Source organism: Protopterus annectens, chromosome 1.part1 (assembly GCF_019279795.1).
Source record: "Protopterus annectens isolate FY-2018-M chromosome 1.part1, PAN1.0, whole genome shotgun sequence".
NCBI classification, from domain to species: Eukaryota; Metazoa; Chordata; order Ceratodontiformes; family Protopteridae; genus Protopterus; species Protopterus annectens.
Window position 1 is genome coordinate 937632005 of NC_056726.1, and position 16539 is coordinate 937648543.

A 16539-nucleotide genomic window follows, 5' to 3' on the forward strand; every position below is an offset into this window, starting at 1 on the left:
CCTTAGCACGGATATAAATAGGACGTGCTGGAGGGATAGATTTATCACCCAGAGACTCCCCATGCTGTGGAATAAAATCCCGGTCCATGTGAGGCAGAGCACCTCGCTGGCTCTGTTCAAGAGAAATCTTGACCGGTGGATGGGAGATCGTAGGTTTACCCCGGGAATCATCTCTGTGTCACTACTGGACAGAGGCACAACAAACTAATGGGCACAGTATTTCTAACATAAGAGGCGTAAGCCACATAACTTTGGGCTAGGCTTATAAATGCCCTAGGGCAGTTAGCCTAGTATAAACCTATGAACCTATGAACCTAACACACACACACACACACACACACACACACACACACACACACACACACACACACACACACACACACACACACACACACACACACACACACACACACACACACACACACACACACACACACACACACACACACACACACACACACACACACACACACACACACTCACACACACACACACACACACACACACACACACACACATATATATATATATATATATATATATTGTTTTTCATTAGCTGGTTAGCCTCGATCCCATAACTCATGTCCTCCTTTGTGATGTCATCTGACAAAGTGGAGGGATAACAACAAACTCGTTTCTTAACCACGATGAGCCACAATCAAATACACCAAAGCTTCTAGTATTCCACAAACTGCAGGCCAATTCCACTGTAGTGCTAAGATAATTTATTGTAAAATGTACAATCAAAGTTCAATTGATTGTACATTTTACAATAAAATATCTTAGCACTATAGTGGAATTGGCCTGCAGTTTGTGGAATACTAGTTTCTTAACCAGTATAACCCATGATTGAGGCCTTCAATAGTTGTAAGAAGATAGGCATGGAATAGAGTTAACACATGACTGTATCATATATGATGATGACAGGGCTTTTTCCAAAAAGTCCTTCCTCTTTCCCTATCATGCTGATTTTTTGGAGTAGGATGGGTTTGCCATTGCACGACCTGTGAGGATGAGTTCACCCTGTGCCATGTGGCAGCCACACCTCCTCAACTCATCTGCATGTCCCAACCTAACAATCACCTCTGAGTATTCGCCTCTACCAGAAATCAAGCTCCCCCCAGCTTGCTCCATCCTTACAGCATGAGTGCACTCATTCTCCGACTCCATACCATCTCTTTCAAACACCTGAGATGCTAATAGAACTATGGCCATGCCAGCCTTATTCAGGGATTCATCCCTACACTTCAGTAGAGCACTTTATACTTAATGACATTAAGTGTCAATATTCTCCAAATATATCTGTCCCAGGGTACAAGAATAAAACTTGTCAGAATTTTAGAATGAAACTGTCATTCTTTTATCATACCTTCTTTATTTTCAAGATGAATCCAGTATTCTTTGTCAGAATGTCACATGGCAATCATTCATTCCATAAGATGATAGCACACATTATTCATTAGATTTACACTTCCTCACCTATATACTCAGGAAAAGAAATGACATACCTCAACAATCCACCTTCAAAGCTATAAGGAGCAATAAAAACTTTAATCAGACTAAATTCCAAAATGAACTTAACTCATGTGATTGGACTAACCTAAAACTGCTTCCACTAGAAGAAGCAGTCTCATACTTTAACTCTAAATTTCTTTCTATCCTGGATAGCCATGCTCCCAAATGTACTATCAGAACCAATAATAAAGTAGCACCATGGCTGTCAAATGATACTAGACAAAAAAATCATAAGCAGAAATAACGAGTGGGCCTCCTGGAGAACCACTAAATCTCTACCTCATATATAAACAACTAAGGAATGATACAAAGAAGCCCATTATGCTAGACAAAAAAACTACCACTGTAATCTGCAACAAAAGCACCAAAATCATCCACAAAAATTTTGGTCGTGCATAAATAAATTTCTGCACCCAGGACAATCGTCTACCCCTACCCCTTTCACTACCCTCCAAAATCCTCCAAAAATTGTTGCTAACACCTTTAAGACTTTCTTTACAGAAATCGTTCAATTCTATGCCAACAAACTAGCTCCCAATAGCCAAAGTTCTACCAATCCCACACCCAGTAATCACACCTTCTTCAAGTTTGAGCCAGTACCAGCATCTTTTATTAGGTCACTACTCAAGAAATTGAAACCCACCACCCTTTCGGCAGACCTACTACCCGCAGAGTATTTCCAAAAAGCTGCTGATGAAATAGCATACCCCATTTCAATACTAATCAATAGATCTATTGTTGAAGCTTATATCCCCTCTATCTGGAAAAGCGCACACATTATTCCTCTCCATAAAGGGGGAAATTCCACTGAACTCTCAAATTACAGGCCCGTAGCCATCCTGTCACCCCTGACTAAAATTATGGAAAAATGTATCCATAAACAATTTCTAGTCTATCTTAATCTGAACAATATCCTAGCCCCCTCCCAGCATGGATTTAGACCTTGCCATAATACAACTTCAGCCCTTCTTTCCTTCTCTCACACAATAAATCCAAACTGTAATAACAACAAGCTCTCTTTAGCCCTCTTCCTAGACCTTTCCAAGTCATTCGTCATGGTAAACCACCAGCTACTCTTAGGGACACTAAAACACTCTCTATAAATAACCTAGCAATTAGCTGGTTTCATTCCTATCTAAGTGTCAGACAACAAGCTGTACTATGGAAAGATAACCTATCTTCCCTATTACCAATCACCCTTGGAGTCCCCCAGAGGTCTATATTAGGCCCCCTCCTATTCTCCATCTTCATTAATGATCTGCATAAAGTCATCCCAGATGCAACGTGTATTCAGTATGCAGATGACTCGACCCTAATCTGTGCTGCCACCTCTCCCACAGACTTACAATCTTTATCCCAAAACACCTTCAGCAAAGTAGAGAACTGGCTCACGGGTTGCTGTTTACTATTAAACCCAAATAAAACCAATCTATTACTCTTCACGCCCACTCGCAAGGTCCTTTTACCATCTCTCACCATAACATCTAACAATGGTACCATAATTTCCTCAGAACATGGTACTACACTATTAGGAGTAATTATCGACAACAGCCTTAAGTTTTATGCTCATGTTGACAAAACTATTAAAACAGTTAAGAAACTAGGCTCTTTATATAAGATTAAACAATTCCTAACCCCATCTGCTAGGACTGTGATTGCCCATACACATTTGCTAACAACCCTTCTTTATGCCTCACCCATCTTCGCAAACCTAAGCAAATCTGACCTCAATAAACTATCTAGCTGCTACAATAATATTGCCAGATTTGCCACAGGATCAGCATATAGAACACATCACTGTTTAAATCTTAAATCACTAGGCAGGCTAGAACTATCCTACCAAATTCAATATAACCAATTAATAGTTGTTCACAAAGTTCTCTGCCAACCAGATAGTACACCCATATGGAAAAATATTATCACTCCCTACAGTAACCTAAAAACACTCTGCTCCTCCAGCAGAACACTAGTACAAACTGTTAAATCCAACAATTCAGCTGGTGAATCACTATTTTCCAACTCTGTTGGTAAAACCTGGAACTTACTTCTTGCAGAACTTGCTACAGTTCCCTCCTTAACCCAGTTCAAAATATCTCTTAAAAATACCTAAAAATACATTGGCTTTGTCCCTGTACAAACCCTGACTAATTCCTACTCAAATATCAACCATGTATGAAAACCTTAGTACAGGAAGAAACTTTTAGCTGCGGTGGTGCAGCAGTAGCATTGTCACCTCACAGCAAGAAGCTCTCCCGTTCGATTCTCGGCTGGAGCACCTTCTGTGCAGAGTCTGCATGTCCTCCTCATGGTCGAATGGCATTTGAAAGACATGCGTTGAATGGGCATGCCTTTGTTGAAGTTTGGGCATCAAGCTGGCACCTTGGCACCGTAAAAATCTACTGCCAATTATTAGTGGACTGGAGTTCCGCTGTGGCGACCCCTAATCGGGAGAAGCCGAAAGAAGAACAAGAACACTGATTCATTAACTGTTTATAAAACTGATTATATGTCTCTTACCTACTGGAAAGTATTAAAATAATGATGATAACTTGACACAACCATGTACTACTAAAATGTATGAGAACCACTAAAAATGTATGTGTTCTCCCTTAACAGTAAATAATTTCTAAATATTTCCTGTGCATATTCTAGAAAATCTTGAATATGTGTATATCTATTGTTGAACAAATGTCCTTTTGTAATTTTTCACTGTACGTATACATGTAATCTATGTCTGGAGCTTTTCTCCCTGGGCCTCCGCTGAAAATGGATTTATATCCAGTCGGACTTTCCCGGTCAACAAATGTAAAATAAAAATAAATAAATAAAATAAAAATAAAAAAAATCTACAAATCCTCTGTCACACTCAGTTCAATCCACACAATTCCTTCATAAAGTCACACGGCTATAGAATGTACTTTCCAGAAAACAGAGTTTTGATGTATAATACTATGTATGATGTATAATACTATGTATGATGTATAATACTAATACTTTACCAGAAAGGCTCAGGCTTTACCAGAAAGGCTCATCCAGACTCTGCTACACTTTGCTGTGAAGGAAAGGTTAGTTTGCTGTTATTTTTTGTATTTCTGTATTGCCTTTCTATATTTTGAATACTGTAGTTTGTTTTCTTTACCTTGTGTTTTGCTTGCATTCTGTTTTAACAGCATATTAAAACTTCAAAAGAGACCACAGCTCTCTCTGTTCTGTCTTTCTAGTTGCCCGCCTCTTATGTTAATCTGACCATATATCTCATTTCTCTCTACTTTCACTGGCTTATGTGAGTAATCACAAAACCATCACTTTTGAAATCCCACCCCTTCAATTATTTAAATTTATTGGCCATCCTACAGTATTTCATAGTACCAAAATACAAAAGTAACCACCCCTTTCAGTCCATCTTGCTGTTTTAAAAATAGTAACTCTCCACTAAACCTTAACTTTTTAAACAGGTAAAACTCAAGTTACCTACCTTCATATCTAACTTCTTTAGTGCACACTGCAGAGTGCATTCTTTTCAATCTTACTTTTAAGCATCCCTGTTACTAGCACTTTCTCTAATAGGTTCATAGGTTCATAGGTTCATACTAGGCTATCTGCCCGAGGGCATTTACAAGCCTAGCCCATCGTTTTGTGGCTTACGCCACCCCTTTAGTATGGGGAACTATACCCATTATTTTGCTGTGCCTCTGTCGAGCAGTGACACTGAGGTAATCCCTGGGGTATATCTGCGATCTCCCATCCATTGGTCAAGATTTCTCTTGAACAAGGCCAGCGAGGTGCTCTGCCTCACATGTACCGGGATTTTGTTCCACAGCATAGGGAGTCTTTGGGTGATGAATCTATCCCTCCAGCACGTCCTATTAATAGCCGTGTCAAGGTTTAAGTCTCCCGCCCTTGTGGCTCTGATGGATCTAGATTTTTGAGGTGAAGCATATTCATCAAATCTGGGTTTGACATGGCCTTGTATGTTAGGCAAAGGTCACCTCTGAGCAAGCGGTGCGACTGAATAGAGCTGGAGTTCTTTCAGTCGGGCAGCATAGGACAGATTTTGAGACCCTTTATCCTTTTGGTGAGGAACTTTTGTGGCCTCTCCAGCTGCTGCAAGTGTCGGGTCAGATACATTCGAATGGGGCATTGTACTCAATCATTGGTCTGATGAGTGATGAGTAAAGGGAGACTATGACCTCCCTTGATCTAGATGAGAATCCCTTCATGATAAGGTGGGCAATGCAGAAGGTCTTCCTAACTACTTTAGCTACATGGGTGTCGAATGACAGACTACTATCAACCTGGGTCCCCAGGTCCCTGATAACTTCTTCTGTGCTCAGTGGATTGCCACCTATTTGGTAGCTAGGGGTAACCTTGTTTTTCCCGAAGGGTATGACTATGCATTTTTGGCATTTAACTTTAGGCCGTGGCTCTGGCACCAGTTATCCATTTCTGTGAGACCCTTCTGAAGGATATCTGTGTCAGATGTGTTTTCTACTATGGCCAGTTTGCAGTCATCTGCAAACTTTGTCAGCCATAACCCTCCTGTGTTTGCTTGTACTTCGAAAAGTAGATGCCAAACAAGAGTGGGCCCAGGACTGAGCCCTGTGGGACACCACTTGTGACAGGCTTTGAGTCTGACATGGCGCCAGCAGCTCTGACCCTGTGGGTTCTGTCACTCAGCCAGTTTGCAACCCATCTTGTGATGTATGGGTTGACATTTAAGCTGATGAGTTTTTCAATGATACCCGAATGGGGTATTGTATCGAAGGCCTTAGCCAGATCGAGGTAGGCTGTATGGACTGCCTTTCCTCATCAATGGCTTTGGTGACTGTTTCAAAAAGTCAACCAAGTTTAAAAGGCATGATCTGCCTTTGACAAAGCCAAACTGGGTTGGATCCAAAGTCTGCAAATTCCCTATGTCTTTATTTATGAGGTCCATTATGATCCTCTCCATGGCTTTGCAGATAAGGCTTGTCAAGCTAATGGGCCGGTAATTTCCAGGGTCGGTGGAGGCACCGCCTTTGTGAAGTGGTACCACAGTTGCAGTGCGCCACTCGCTGGGTACGTATCCAGAGGTAAGACTTTGATTAAACAGCTGTCCTAGCTGTGGGTTTAATTCCTCATTGAGTTCATGGAGCACACAGCCGGGGACACCATCAGGTCCCATGGATGCTGTGTTTTTGCTTTGGAGAGAGCAGTTCTCACTTGGGCGCTGGAGATGTTTGGGGGCTGCAATCGTTTGGTATAGATATCTCTCCTTTTGGGGAGGGGAGAAGTTTGCACTGAACCTGTCAGCCAGTATGTTGGCAATGTCTGTAGGATCAGTAATCTTCACATCATTTTGAACTAGTTCTGAGCATATCTGGGAGTTTCCTCCCAGGTTTCTAACATAGCTAAAGAAGGCCTTATGATTGTCTTTTGAGTCTTTAGCTATTTTTCTCTCAAAATTTGCTTTTGATGATTTTATGAGAGCTCTTAGTTTTTTACTTATAGTGATCAAGGGTGTCTTACCTTTTAAGGATTTTGCTCTATGTTGTAGTAGCTTCCTCCTTTTGTTGTAGAGTTTGTTTATGGCTGGGGTCCACCAGACTGGTCGCTTGCCTTTGGTACAAAGAGTCTTTGTTTTGCTTGGGATTGCCTTATCCATGCAGTCCTGCAGGTGCTGGTAGAAGGCATTTGTAAGTGATTCAGCGGCTTGAGTACTGTTTTCCACTGCCTCGGGGCCTTAAAGGAGACCACACTAGTCTTTAGAAGTGTGAAGTCGGCTTTTGAGAAGTTTTTTCTTGTGGTCTTTTTATTTCAGGTGGGGTGGGATGAGGACCTCCAGCGAGATTAGTTTGTGATCTGATCTCACCAGTGAGGGGTATACTTCCGGTGTTGAACATTGTGCTCCCATGTTCGTGATGATGAGATCAAGTATGTTATCTCCTCTTGTGGGGATGGTGACTAGTTGTTCCATGGCATTTGAGTTTATGAATTCCAGGAACTTTTGGGCTAGGGTGTTTGGGCTTGAGTAGTGTTCCCAGTCTATATTAGGGTAATTGAAGTCACCTAGTATGATGGTGTTTGGTGATACATTTATCCCTCTAGTGTTTTCAGGAAGGCCATGTGAGGTTCCTGAGTTTGTGAGGGTGGCCTGTAACATGCTACAATTTGCAGAGCAGTCTTGCCTATGGTTAATTGCACCTGGATGGTCTCCGATGCATCGTGCGTTGCCACCAGTCTTGAGGTGTGGGTGTCCTTGATGAATATGGATACCCTCCTTTCTTGGTATTGTCCAGATTTTGGGGCCGGAACGCATGATATGAGGTAAAACCTGATAGCGCTAGGGTGCTCTCAGGAGCCTTGAACCAGGTTTCTGTCACAGCACAGACATCGATGTTCTCCATACTGAGAAGGGCCTCGAAAAGTGCATTTTGAGATTTAGACTTCTGGCATTGAGCAGCATTACCCTTAGTTTTTTCCTTTTTGTGTTCTAGGGTGGTAGGTTTAGAATTTGAGCCTTGCCTAAAAAGGCACTATGGGGTGGCAAGAGCCTTTGCCAATATCCGAATCCCAGGGTGACAGGTGCAAGCCGTCCCTCATGGCAGCGTGGCTTGTCCAGCATGTCATCCCAGGCAGACAGACACTGGATCCCCTTTGAATGACACCAGTGTTTAAGCCAATTGTTAAAGCTGATCATCTTATCTCTGTATTGTGGCATCATTCTTGGTGAAGGTAGGATACTGCTCAAGGTCAGGGTCATACCTGTCTGGGCTACATAATCAGAGAGCTCCTCAATGTCTCTTTTCATGTAGTCCAAGGAGGTACGTCTCAGGTCGTTTACACCAGCGTGGACAATGACTGAGTCGTATTTGTACCTGCTGTTGAGAGACCTGAGTGCTTGCGTTATGTGGCGGATTCTAGCGCCCGACAGGCAGCTTACTCTGACCTTCTCCTTACTCAGTCTGGTGAGCGGGACGTCAGTGTGTCTGACTATGGAGTCACCAATGACTAGTGTGTCTGGCATTGTGTTTGGCCTTAAGGGCTGTGACTGTTTGACACTCTGACTGTGAGGTCTATGTGTTGCAGGTGTTGTGTTCTGAGGTGGTGGTTGTTTGGGTGTCTGCTTTGCCAGAATTTGCAGACTTTGGATCCAACCCAGTTTGGCTTTGTCAAAGGCAGATCATGCCTTCTAAACTTGGTTGACTTTTTCGAAACAGTCACCAAAGCCATTGATGAGGGAAAGGCAGTCCATACAGCCTACCTCGATCTGGCGAAGGCCTTCGATACAATACCCCACTCGGGTATCATTGAAAAACTCATCAGCTTAAATGTTAACCCATACATCACAAGATGGGTTGCAAACTGGCTGAGTGACAGAACCCACAGGGTCAGAGTTGCTGGCGCCATGTCAGACTCAAAGCCTGTTACAAGTGGTGTACCACAGGGCTCAGTCCTGGGCCCACTCTTGTTTGGCATCTACTTTTTCGAAGTACAAGCAAACACAGGAGGGTTATGGCTGACAAAGTTTGCAGATGACTGCAAACTGGGCGCCATAGTAGAAAACACATCTGACACAGATATCCTTCAGAAGGGTCTCACAGAAATGGATAACTGGTGCCAGAGCCATGGCCTAAAGTTAAATGCCAAAAAATGCATAGTCATACCCTTCGGGAAAAACAAGGTTACCCTAGCTACCAAATAGGTGGCAATCCACTGAGCACAGAAGAAGTTATCAGGGACCTGGGGACCCAGGTTGATAGTAGTCTGTCATTCGACATCCATGTAGCTAAAGTAGTTAGGAAGACCTTCTACATTGCCCACCTTATCATGAAGGGATTCTCATCTAGATCAAGGGAGGTCATAGTCTCCCTATACTCATCACTCATCAGACCAATGATTGAGTACAATGCCCCATTCGGAATGTATCTGACCCGACACTTGCAGCAGCTGGAGAGGCCACAAAAGTTCCTCACCAAAAGGATAAAGGGTCTCAAACATCTGTCCTATGCTGCCCGACTGAAAGAACTCCAGCTCTATTCAGTCGCCACCGCTTGCTCAGAGGTGACCTTTGCCTAACATACAAGGCCATGTCAAACCCAGATTTGATGAATATGCTTCACCTCTAAAAATCTAGATCCGTCAGAGCCACAAGCGCGGCAGACTTAAACCTCGACACGGCTATTAATAGGACGTGCTGGAAGGATAGATTCATCACCCAAAGACTCCCTATGCTGTGGAATAAAATCCCGGTATATGTGAGGCAGAGCACCTCGCTGGCCTTGTTCAAGAGAAATCTTGACCAATGGATGGGAGATCGCAGATATACCCCAGGGATTACCTCAGTGTCACTGCTCGACAGAGGCACAGCAAAATAATGGGTATAGTTCCCCATACTAAAGGGGTGGCGTAAGCCACAAAACTATGGGCTAGGCTTGTAAATGCCCTCGGGCAGATAGCCTAGTATGAACCAATGAACCTATGAACCTATAAAAACAGATTAATATAGGTTAGGAAAGTAACACAAAGACTGTTTCTATTTATTTATTTATTTTTCCATATTGGACTACATACAAATCACATTAAAAAATGTCTGAAGTGGGTGACTATGTAAGAATTTACCTTTTTTGCAGTTACAGTTTAATGTATTATTATTACTATTATTATTATTATTATTATTATTGTGAGCAGGGATTTTTTTTTAATAGAAAAACATTGCAAGATATTTGTTGTATACAGTGACATTTTTGGCAGATCTACAACTCATTTTTGAATTTCAGAATTAAGAATTGTTGAATTCTGAGATCAGTAAAACAATCAGTCACAATCAGTTGTCAATGGTCGTTATTTGCATGCTAGCGAGCCCCACATCTTACATACAGTCCTCTGTACCTCTTATTATTGTTAGATTTAGATGACTGCACACAGAGGGGTAATAATAAATTCCAATTCCTTCTGAAAATATGGTCTCAAAATTCAGAGACACTGAATTCATAGATTCAGAATGGAATATTCTTCCTTCTTTATGCATTAAAGTATTTAAATATATGCTGAAAAAGGGGAAACAACTGCAGGGATAATGCTGTAATGTAAAACACAGGGCTTTGAGAAGAATAAGATGTGTCATTTGTATCTGGCATAGAAGCTAGTCCAGAAGTGATAACGTTTTCAGTTCAATTTTTTTATCATCATTTTCCAGTTTCCTGTTGTCATAGCCCAGTTAGATATTAATAATAATACTGTGAAAATGTGGATACACTTCACAGAGAGCAGGATGTCCTCAGGTCCATTTTTCTTCTTTCTCTATAGTTTGCTCATTGCAATAGTTACAGTTATAGAGAATCTAAACCCAACTGCTCATCAGGTAAATAAAGCAATCATCTGGAGGGAATAACAGAAGTGTCAGTGTTCTAAGTTGTTACAGAATGTATACTGTCTCTCTTGAGAGTTGACTTATAAATGTTAGGATTCTGAATACATTTTGATAAACGGGTAACTTTATTATACCCAACACAAAAGTTTGAAATAAACATTGTTACAGTTCAGCATCTCTTCACTGAGTTTACAATGCATTGTGGCACAGACTGCTTCTTACAATTACAACATCACACATTAGTATTAATGAGCAATAACAGTGTTACATCTATATCTATATGATGCACATTATATTTTCACAACATTTCACTACTTTACAAAGAAAAAACAATCTATTTCTCAAATTACAATTAATACACATGCACACATTTGAATTATATTGTCAACACTGTGGCCTAAACCAGTGACAGAAAAGGCATGAAAACTGAACAGCAGTATAAGAAATGTATAAAACATGCAGTTTCATTTACTTGACTGACCCACTAACTAAATTCATGATTTATATCTCTGAGATAAGTAACATAAACGCATTTAAGAATAACTTTATTCAGATAGCTAGAATATTTATTTTTATTTTAAGAGGCTTCCCAGCTTCTTTTCATTCATTAGACTCACACATTCACTTCTTTAGTAAGTAGCAATTTATCATTTCATATTAGCATGTAAGCCTAAATAGTGTTTTTTTGTTAATGATTATTTTATTTAATATATACTGTCTCATAATCCATTTTCCCAATACCTCACTGCACTACCCCATTAAATAAATATAAATAATTAAGTAAATAAAAGTTCTGCATTTCAGACATGAAGCCAAGCAATTCACCTTTAGAATGGAGCAAAGGTAAGCTGAATGAGATGAATTTTGAAATGGATATTGAGAACACAGTACAGATTTGAAATGATTAGAGAGACCTGATCATATAATTCTTAGCAGCATGTAGAGCTTTAAAAGCCTTGATATGCTATTAGGTATGGAAAAAATAAAACGTATCAGCTTTAAGGTTTTTACAGCCTTGAAAGATGTAATGTATGGTGTTGCCACAAAATCATCTAACATATTAAAAAACAGTCATATCTACATGCCACATTTTTGTAATTTGGGTGGCTGCATAAAGTGCACTGCATGTTTTAAAGCTGTCAAATCAACACTATCACTTTTCTTTAGAGGCTGCCTCATGTGCTGCAGTGTGATACCAGATCATAACAGCTTTCAGAGGTACAACATAGCACATTTTTTGTTATACACCTTTGAGAATTGTTAGGATTGGGTTACATTTCAGAGAAGTGAATAACTATCTTATCCTTTTGCTGATGTCAGAGCACAACCAGCATGCTTCGTGTTCTGCAAACTTGTCAAAATGGGAGGGAGAGAATATTATCAGAGAATTTATAAGGACATGAAGTGCAGGATTGTGATTATACTGGTAGGGGCCCCCACTATAAAAGCAGAAACAATGAAAATAAATGTATAAATCTTGTTCTGACATGGTATCGGAGTGAAGGATTACAACAGAGATCCCCGGGAAATAAAGCAGACATATATAAAGAAATTCTGGGAGGTATCATAATGCTTTATCAAGATATCACTGTCCCTGTATGTGACTGGAACACTGAAACAGAGTCTTCACATATGAGTTTGAGTCCTAGATCTGGGTCAATAATGAAGCTAGGGTAATTTCCCAGAATCCATGTTGAACTTTTACATCTAATTGATGTCAAAGAAGTGATTGGGGATCAGTAGATAATCCCTTCTGTTCATCCAGGCATCTCACCTGGTGAACTAAACACACAGGGATGGTTACATTTCAAATGATGATGGTGTCAGAACATAAAGCATTGTAGTGCCATTTGTAAGTAATTGAATATCACCTTAGCAAAATGCACTGGAAATTCCTGATTTTGTATTCAAAGCCCAAGTGTAGTGAGAGATGAGAAGTTAAATAAATGTATAGCAGAGATGCCTTCTAGTAGAGAAACATGGGTTTGGATTTAGAAGAGACTGAGCATGTCAGTTAAGTCTAGGACTGATTAAATATTGGAGACGGTAATGAGAATGTACTTGAAAGTTAATATAGATATTAACAGACGTAGAGAAAGTACAGTTGTGTACTCTTATCATAAATGTAGATGTTCGAGTGTATTCACTGTTGCAGTCAACACATTTGGGTTATCTGCTTGCAGCAGCCCTCAGTCGGCTTGATTATCAAAGTCTTGGATCCTGCGTCAGTTGCTGTCTCATCTTCCATGTCTCTTTTCATGTAGTCCAGGGAGGTACGTTTCAGGTCATTCACACCAACATGAACAATGACAGAGTCATATTTGTACTTGTTCTGGAGTGACATGAGTGCTTATCTTATGTGGCGGATTCTGGCTCCCGACAGGCAGCTAACAGTAACCTTCTGCTTGTCTAGCTTAGTGAGTCAGGTCATCAGGGGTATAAAGCATGCAGCCGATGCCATTTTATCAGTTTTTCTTGTCCCATATGTCAGGTGCCACGCTAATGGGAAGCAATTATATATATATATATATATATATATATATATATATATATATATATATATATATACAAGGTTACACCTCCAACAAAAAAGAAAATACACTAAAAAGCTTTTAAGCATAGTAAAGGCGAGTAAAGGTATAGCCAAAAGAAGTCAGGGGGCTTGAGGGAGGGTAACCACGACTGCAACAGTGGATACACTCAAACATCTACATTTATGGTAAGTGTACACAACTGTAATATGTTCTTCAAGTTTCACTGTTGCAGTCATCACATTTGAGTAGATTCCCAAAGCAAAAGATGGGAGGATGCATTTAGATAGCATTAGGACCAGCTATAAGGCCCTGCAAGACTGCAGTGGCTAAGCCAGCTCTGGATTTAGAGAAAACTGGTAAGTGGTAATGCTTGGTGAAAGCATGTACAGAACTCCAGGTAGCAGCTTCTAGGATGTTCCTGGTAGGTACACCTCTGAGAAAGGCTGTAGAGGTAGATGCAGCCCTGGTTGAATGGGGTCTAATCCCCTGTGGGATAGGTTTTCCATGGTGCTTATAGCAGAAATGAATGCAATGGCTTATCCATTTAGAAATGGTTTGCTTTGAAATAGCCTTCTCCTCTGCCCCTGCAGCAAATACAACCAGCAGCTGTTCAGATTTCCTGAGAAGTTTAGTCCTGTCCAAGTAAAATCTAAGTTGTCTGTGCACATCTAAGGAGTGCAGTATCCTTTCCCCTTTGTTCTCTCGATTAGAAAAGAAGGTTGGCAAATGAATGGACTGATTAAGAGCCACACTGGATACCACCTTGGGCATGAAGAAGGGGTTGGTCCTAAGGGACACCCTGTCCACATGGAAGATTATGAAAGGCTCCACTGCCATAACGGCCTGCAGTTTAGATACCCTTCTTGCTGAAGTAATTGCTAAAAGCAAAAGGAAGGCTGTTTTCCAAGAAATAAATTTTAAATATGCACTTGCAGCTGGCTCAAAAGGAGGAATAATGAGTTTTTCCAATACAAAGTTAAGGTCCCAGGCTGGAGTTGGGGCTCTCTTGGGTGGTCTTAAGTTTTTGGCCACTCTGAGGAACTGCTTGAACAGTGGATGAGAGAAGAGGGGTGGTTCTGTGTTGTTATGAGCTGAAATAACATATGCAAGAGATGCAATTATACAGCCAAACTCAAAGCTAAGCAGTCTCCACCGAAAACTGGAACAGACAGTCAAGAGGAGAAGGTTAACACTTGCACCACACCTCCAGCCACACACAGACCTATTAAAACAGCACTGGCAAAAAATACACATAAATACACAAAATCATACTCGGAGGCTCTAAATAAAAACCTGCAAAAGCATTAGAGACCTCCAAAGCAGACACCCAAACAACCTGCACTTCCCATCACAAACCAGACAACACATAAAACACAAAATCAGTGTGCCACACAATCACAGCCCTTAAGGTGAAATAACATACCTAACACACTAATAATTGGTGACTCTACAGTCAGGCACACTGATGTCCCACTCACTAGGCTAGACAAGCAGAAGGTTACTGTTAGCTGCCTGTCGGGAGCCAGAATCTGCCACATAAGATAAGCACTCATGTCACTCCAGAACAAGTACAAATATGACTTTGTCATTGCTCATGTTGGTGTGAATGACCTGAGACATACCTCCATGGACTACATGAAAAGAGACATGGAAGAGCTCTCTGATCATGCAGCCCAGGCTGGTATGACCCTGACCCTGAGTAGCATCCTGCCCTCACCAAGAATGATACTTCAGTATAAAGAAAAAATTATCGATTTCAACAATTGGCTAAACTTCTGGTGTCATTCAAAGGGGATCCAGTGTCTGTCAGCCTGGAATGACATGTTCAAAAAGCTGCGTTGCTTTGCAAGAGACAGCTTGAACCTGCCACCCCTAGGCATTGGAATATTGGCCAAGGCTCTTGCTGTCCCCATAGTGCCTTTTTTAGACAAGGCTCAAAAGTAAAACACACCTCCGTAAACAGCACAATTAACAAAAAACTGAGAATTATGCTACTCAATGCCAGGAGTTTAAATCTCAAAATGCACATGCTCAAAGCACTCCTCAGTATGGAGAACATCAACATCTGTGCAGTAACTGAAACCTGGTTCAAGGCTCCAGAGAGCACCCCAGCACTACCGGGCTACAGCTCATACCACACGTTTCGGCCACAGAACATGGACCAAAACACAAAAGGAGGGGGGTGTATCCATATTTATCAAGGATACCTACACCTCCAGGTTAGTGGCACAGCATGATACCTCTAAGATCGTCCATGTACAACTAACATCGGATAAATCTGCAATGCAAATTGTGGCCTGCTACAGATCACCCTCCTGACCCAGGACCACCACTCCACCTTTCTGGAGACACTGGAAAACATGAAGGTCATACCAAACCCCCTGATATTGGGCAATTTCAATTACCCTACCATTCACTGGGAAAACTACTTGAGTACAAATTCCCAGGCCCAGCGCTTCCTAGAATTCATCAACTCAAACGCACTGGATCAGCTGGTAAACTCCCCTACTAGAGGTGAAAACATACTCGACCTGGTCATCACCAACATGGGAGACAGGTATTCCACACAAGAGGTCAACCCATCACTGGTTAGATCAGACCATAAACTAATCACTCTTGAAGTCCACACCCCACCACAACCCTCAACTAAGGAAACCACAGTAAAAAACTTTTCTAAAGCAAACTTCACCTTACTTAAGACAGAGGTGGTAAGTTTCACAGCCCCCATGCTAAAGCATAATGCTGCCCAAGATGCAGAAACCTTTACAAATTCACTCCATGACCACCTACAAGGATGCATGGATTGTGCCATCCCTAGCAAAACCAAGACTCACTCCTCTAAGAGAAGGAAACCAGTTTGGTGGACCCCTGGAATAAACAGGCTATACAATAGAAGGAGGAAACTAGTTCAGAAAAAAAGCAAATCCCAAGAAGGAAAGACATCCCTGATCAGTATCAGTAAGAAACTAAGGTCCCTCATGAAATCATCCAAGGCTAACTTCAAAAGAAAAATAGCCAAGGATTTAAAAGATAACCACAAAGCCTTCTTTAGCTATGTTAAGAATCTAAGTGGCAACTCGCAGATATGCACTGAACTAGTGCAAAATAGCACAAAATATACTGAACCTACTGATATTG